We start from the raw sequence: 6837 nt of genomic DNA, 5'->3' as shown, positions 1-6837 counted from the left end.
TATATATATATATATATATATATATATATACACACACACACATATATTTATATATTTATATATATTAAATTTCATTTAATTTTTGAATTAAATTAATTAAGGGAGTTATGAACTCCCTCCCTATCTTTTTCTCTCTAACCATCACGAAACATGAAGGGAGTCATTGTATTTTTACTCCATCTTCTTCACGGTAAAGAGGGTCTCTCTGTGAATTCTCTAAGATTCATTCCTAAGCTCATAGAAGAAAAAGGTTTTCTTCTCCTTCCTCTAAGAAATCCTCCCCTCCCAAAATTTAGAGCCTACAATTCCTGAATTCTCACCCCTAAGGAGAATACAAAGGATTCTTAAGTGGTGGTGGCCATTTTGTATTGTTGGTTCTTGGTACGAAGTGTTCGTGATCAGTTCGAGAGAATTCGTGAAGATTTTTTTGGTTTCAAGGGTAAGTGTTATCTTTTTCCTAATTTCTTCCTTTCAAAGCATGTTGTATTTTATTGTATAATGTATAATTTTTGTTCTATAAATTGGGATTATGTGAAAAACAAAAATTGAGAACGATTTCGCTTCTGCTGCAGAACTTCACCGTTCCTTCAGAAACGACTAGCAAGGGTTGATACTTGCTTGAAGGGCATATAGGAAATGGAGAAAATCTCACTAGAACAAATCATGATTGCTCAAGTGAGGAGGTTGGGAAGAAAAGCAAATTGTTTTACTCTAAGGAAGAATGATAGATACCAAAGGAGGCTATAGGGCAGCTTTGTTGGACGCCATGAACATCATATGTTGGAATATTCGAGGTCTTAGGAATCCTTGAACGCTCCGAGCCCTTAGGCATGAGGTTAAAAGAGTTATTCCCGAAATTGTTTTACTTTTAGAAATGATGTGTGGGCTTGGTATCAACGAAAAGGTGAAGAAGGAGATAAGCTTTAATTGTTGCTTTGTTGTTCCTAGTAAGGGGAATAATGGGGGATTAATGTTGTTATGGAGAAAAAATTTAAATGTCTCGATATTGTCTTTTTTCTTTGGCCCTATCGATGTCACCATTAAAGATGATGTTGGGTTTTGGAGGTTCACTATAATCTATGAGAACCCTGTTAAAGAGAATAAAGTGGAAATCTGATAGCTTCTGAGTAGATTAAACGAGGTTACCAATCTCTTGTGGCTTATGGGGGGAACTTTAATGAGATCACTGAGGCGAAGGAAAAATGGGTGGCTCAATCCAAAACCAAAATTAGATGAACCTTTTCCGTGAAGCTATGGATAAGTGTTTGTTGAAAGACCCTGGATAGAGTGGCAATATGTTTGCGTGGAAAAGAAATGTTGGGGTTGGAGTCATAAAAGAGAGGTTGCATCGTTTTCTTGTCAACAATGGCTTACTTTCCAGATTTCCTAACATCCATGTCAGTCACTTAAACTTTCATTGTTCTGATCATAGACCTATTGTTGTTAAATTGTCTAGTGCAGGAAACTATCAATGCTTGAAGAGATATGTCAAAATGACCAGATTTGAAGAAAACTAGTTGAAATTTCAAGGTTGTAGAGACATCAGTAATGAGTGCTAGGTGCACCATAGAGAGGAAGGGGTGCTTCTTTCCTTGATAAGGTAAAGATCTGGCTAGAAAATTTGGGAAGGAATCGGGACAAGTTGAAAGAGTGCCTTAAGAGCGTCATTTGTAAGAAGGAAGCTGAAATAGATTCTCTTATAGGGCTCATGGGTTGTGTTTGGGGAAGAGAGCTCTAAGTTGCCGAGTTGGATCTTGAAAAGTTGCTGGAAGAGAAAGAGATATACTGGAAAAGTAGATCAAGGGAAAACTGGCTCAAGTGGGGGGACAAGAATACAAAACGTTTACATAGTAAGGCTTCTCACAGGGGAAAAAAAGAATATGATCAGTGGCATTATGGATAACTCTGGGAAGTGGGTTGAGGATGAAGATAAAGTGGAGGATATCGCTACAAATTTTTTAGTAAACTCTTTCAATCCTCTATCTCTAAAGAGAATGTGATAGAAAACATTATTGGTTGCGTATCTAATGAGATTCCTCGTCAGCATGTCAAGGAGTTGAACAAACCTTTTTCTAAGGAGGACATTGAGGGGGCGAATAAAGGTATAGGTGAAGGAAATCGAACACGAGGGTTTCCATGAGTAGCAGAAGGATCATTCCAAATTATAATCGTATATGAACTTTACAATTACAGTAAAAAAAAAAAATAGAAACATACGGTTATGCATTAAATATAGAAATTACAGCATGTTCAACAACATATCAAAGACAAGAGTAACACACTTTTGTCGACTCATCTCAAAGATCCTTAATCATGAACGTTCGATCACAGCAACATCTGAACGCTCGTCTAACACAACCGTTACACTGCACAAACACCGTGCACTCGAACTAAGTGATCGCCTTGGTCACAAACACCACGAACAACACGAACGGCCTCCACAGAACCTTAACAGTGTTGAGTTGAGTATGACACCATCAAGAAGGCTACCTTGGTATTCTCGGTACGAGAATCCAGAGAGTGGGCTCTGTGTGAACTTGGTTTAAGGCAGAACACAAAAGGAAAGAAAAATCGTGTAAACGATTGAGCAAGTAGGAGATGAAAGAACCTATTGTATAGGTTGATGCCCAATCGTTTAGAAAAAACTAAGCGATCGTCTAGCAAAAGCTATGCGATCGTTTAGCTCATTGCTTAGCTAAGTGTCTGTCGCCTACTAACACTCCACGATCGTTTACCTTACTCCAAGTTGTCGCTTAGTAAATCCAATTTACTTCTCGTGAGAATTTTTCCGAGATTGGAAAATCTCAAAAACAACAATTTTACCAACATCACTAAAATTAGGAAAACATTTTTCCTTTTATCTCACGGTTACCATGAAATCACCAATAACCTCCCACTTAATTGGTTATTAAAGAAAAAGAGATAATTATCCAATAATTAATATTATTATAAACATAAATGATAACCAACTTATCATACTATATTTATAACTTATAGTTTTAATATTTCATCTCGTGAAACATACAAACCATAGTGCTTCTATTCCATGGTACTTAATGTAAATCTCATTTACATTAATCCTCCACTAGATGTATCTCATACATCATACCGACCATATCATATATAATCGAATCACCTCTTGTCAATTTGAACATTTCAAATCAACACCAAGCCTCAACTGAATCCATTGGGCTATCATATCATATATAATCGAAAACTGACCCCGATGTCGATTTGCGAGAATCTCTATCAGTCTAAAAGTCAGAGTCAGTGTATCCTATAAGGATTATATCCTTATCTTCATACACGAGCATGTAGTCCCTCGTTCTCCGAAGATACTTGAGGATCATCTTGATCGCCGTCCAGTGATCAAATCCTGGATTGGACTGATATCGACTGACAATCCCTACTACATAATAAATGTCGGGTCTAGTACACAACATTACATACATTAAGTTTCCTACAGCTAAAGCATAAGGAATCTGTCTCATCTTCTCAACTTTTTGAGGTGTCTTAGGACATTGATCCTTAGACAAAACAATTCCATGCTGAAAAGTAATAAACCTCTCTTGAAATCTTGCATCCTGTACCTGATCAACATTTGATTGATGTATGATGCCTGAGACAGGGCTAACCGTTTGTTCTTACGATCTCGAATGATCTGGATCCCTAGAACATAATGTGTCTCATCCAAATCTTTCATTTGGAACTGGACAGCTAGCCATTTCTTAATGTCAGTCAGATACCCTACATCACTCCCAATGAGAAGGATATCATCCACATACAGTACCAGGAAAGCTACTGAGCTGTTAATGATCTTCTTATAGCGCAAAACTCATCAAAATTCTGATCAAAGCCAAACGACTTGACCGCAGTATCAAATCTGATGTTCCATGATCTAGATGTTTGTTTCAGCCAATAAATGGACATATTAAGCTTGCAAACTTTTTGCTCTTGATCTGGAACTGTGAACCTCTCTGGTTAAGTCATATAGATGGTCTCCTCAAGATTACCATTAAGAAAGGCAGTTTTGACGTCCATTTGCCATATTACATAATCATAAAATGTGGTTATGGACAGGAGAATCCTAATAGACTTGAGCATGACAACAGGTGAGAAAGTTTCCTCATAGTCAACTCCCTCGACCTGGGTATAACCCTTTGCCACGAGTCGAGCCTTAAAGGTTTGCACCTTTCCATCTACACTTCTCTTTCGCTTATAGATCCACTTGCACCCAATAGGTCTTACCCTATCATATGGATCAACAAGCTCTCAGACATTATTGAAGTACTTATACTCAATTTCCTGGTTCATGGCTTTAAACCATTCATCTTTGTCAACATCCTCCATTGCTTTCTTAAAAGACAACGGATCCTTGACCCCATCATTTGAAATGATGTTTTGAGCTTCAGTCAAACCCATGTAGTGATCTAGTGGGTTCATAACCCTCCCATTACGTTGAGGCAGTCTCAACTTTTGAGCTGGTTGACTAGATATTCTGACCTCAACAACTCTTGTTGATCTGTCAGCCTATTCAAAAACTCTTGTTGAACTCTCAGTAGTCTCAGTCTCACTAGAAATCTCACGTAAAACGAGTTTACTCTGTGGCTTATGATCCCTCATGTGGTCTTCTTCCAAGAAGATAGCATTTGTAGAAATAAACACTTTGATTTCACTCGGATCATAGAAGTACCCACCTCTCGTTTCCTTGGGATAGCCTACAAAGAGGCAAACCTTCGAACGCGATTCCAACTTCTTTGGGTTAGTCTCTAGCACATGTGTCAGACAGCCCCAAATCCTGAATTAATGTAAACTACCTTTATAGCCTCTCCATAACTCAAAAGGTGTTTCAGAAACACTTTTCGAGGGAACATTGTTCAGGATATAGTATGCAGTCTGTACTGCAAAACCCCAAAACGAGTCTAAAAGATAAGCATAATTCATCATAAACCGAACCATGTCCAACAAGGTTCTGTTTCTCCTTTCTGATACACCATTCTGTTGTAGTGTACCAGGGGCCAAGAGTTGGGACGCAATCCCATGTTCTTCATATAGTTCTGGAATTGAAGGTCCATATACTCTCCAACACGATCAGATCGTAGTGCTTTTATCTTCTTACCTAACAAGTTTTCAACTTTAGCTTTATACTCCTTGAACTTGTCAAGGGTTTCAGACTTATACTGCATTATGTAGAGATACCCGAACCTTGAATAATCATCTATGAAAGAGATGAAATATTCATACCCACCCCGAGCTCTAACATTTATCAGACCACAGAGGTCTGAATGTACAAGCTCCAAGGCTTCCTTAGCTTTGTACCTTTTCCAGTAAAAGGTCGTTTGGTCATCTTGCCTTCAAGGCATGATTCACATACTAGCAAGGAGTTTTCTTCTAAACTCTTTAGAAGTCCACTTTTCACCAACATCTCAATCCTATGAGCAACAGAAGGATCATTCCAAATTACAATCGTATATGAACTTTACAATTACAGTAAAAAAACATAAACATACGATTATGCATTAAATACATAAATTACAGCATGTTCAACAACAAATCAAAAACAAGAGTAACACACTTTTTTCGACTCATCTCAAAGCTCCTTGATCACGAATGCTCGATTACAGCAACACCCGAACACTCGTCCAACACGACTGTTACATTGCACAAACACTGAACACTCGAATTCAACGATCACCTTGATCACGAACACCCCGGACAACACGAACAACCTCCATAGAACCTTAACAGTGTCGAGTTGAGTATGACACCACCAGGAAGGCTACGTTGGAATTCTTGGTGTGAGAATCCAAAGGGTGGGCTCTGTGTGAACTTGGTTTGAGGCAGAACACAAGTGGAAACCACAATCGTGTAAACGATTGAGCAAGTGGGAGATGGAAGAACCTATTCATATAGTCGATGCCTAATTGTTTAGGAAAACTAAGTGATCGTCCAACAAAAGCTATGCGATCGTTTAGCTATCGCTTAGCTGAATGTCTGTCGCCTACTAACAGTCCAAGATCGTTTATCTTACTCCAAAGCTGTCGCTTAGTAAATCCAATTTTACTTGAACAACTTCCCATGAGAGTTTTTCCGAGATTGGAAAATCTCAAAAACAACAATTTTAACCAACATCACTAAAATTAGGAAAATATTTTTCTTTTATCTCATAGTTACCATGAAACCACTAATAACCTCTCATTCAATTGGTTATTAGAGAAAAAGAGGTAAACTATCCAATAATTTATATAATTATAAACATAATGATAACCAACTTATCATACTATATTTATACCTATAGTTTTAATATTTCATCTCATGAAACATACAAACCATAAGTTCTTTTTTCTATTTCCATGGTACTTAATGTAAATCTCATTTACATTAATCCTCCACTAGATGTAATCTCATACATCATACCGATCATATCATATATAATCGAATTACCTCTTGTCAATTTGAACATTTCAAATTCAACACCAAGAACTGATTCTCAACTAAATCCATTGAGCCTACCAAGGGGACCTTATGGACCTATAGCTCGAAGCTCAATAGTACATGAAATAACCTAACTACTCTTTAGTTACGGGATCCACCATCCGTTAACTGTCAGGCATTCCACTAAAGACCGACAGCTGAACTCTCCTTACAACAGATATATTTATGTGTCCATCTTAACCGATCAGCAATGCAACAACCCTTCACAGATCGCTCGTAAGTACAGCTCGACCAATAACCGTTATGCCCTTGTAGTTACATCTAACTCCTTAAGTTACCACTGATCCCTCTAATGAACATAAGTCATAGTCCAACTATGACTGAGTCCTTCTTTTCCAAAGA

The sequence above is a fragment of the Benincasa hispida genome, chromosome 8 (genome assembly GCF_009727055.1).
Source record: "Benincasa hispida cultivar B227 chromosome 8, ASM972705v1, whole genome shotgun sequence".
Classification (NCBI taxonomy): domain Eukaryota; kingdom Viridiplantae; phylum Streptophyta; class Magnoliopsida; order Cucurbitales; family Cucurbitaceae; genus Benincasa; species Benincasa hispida.
Note: the sequence above shows the minus strand (reverse complement) of the source record.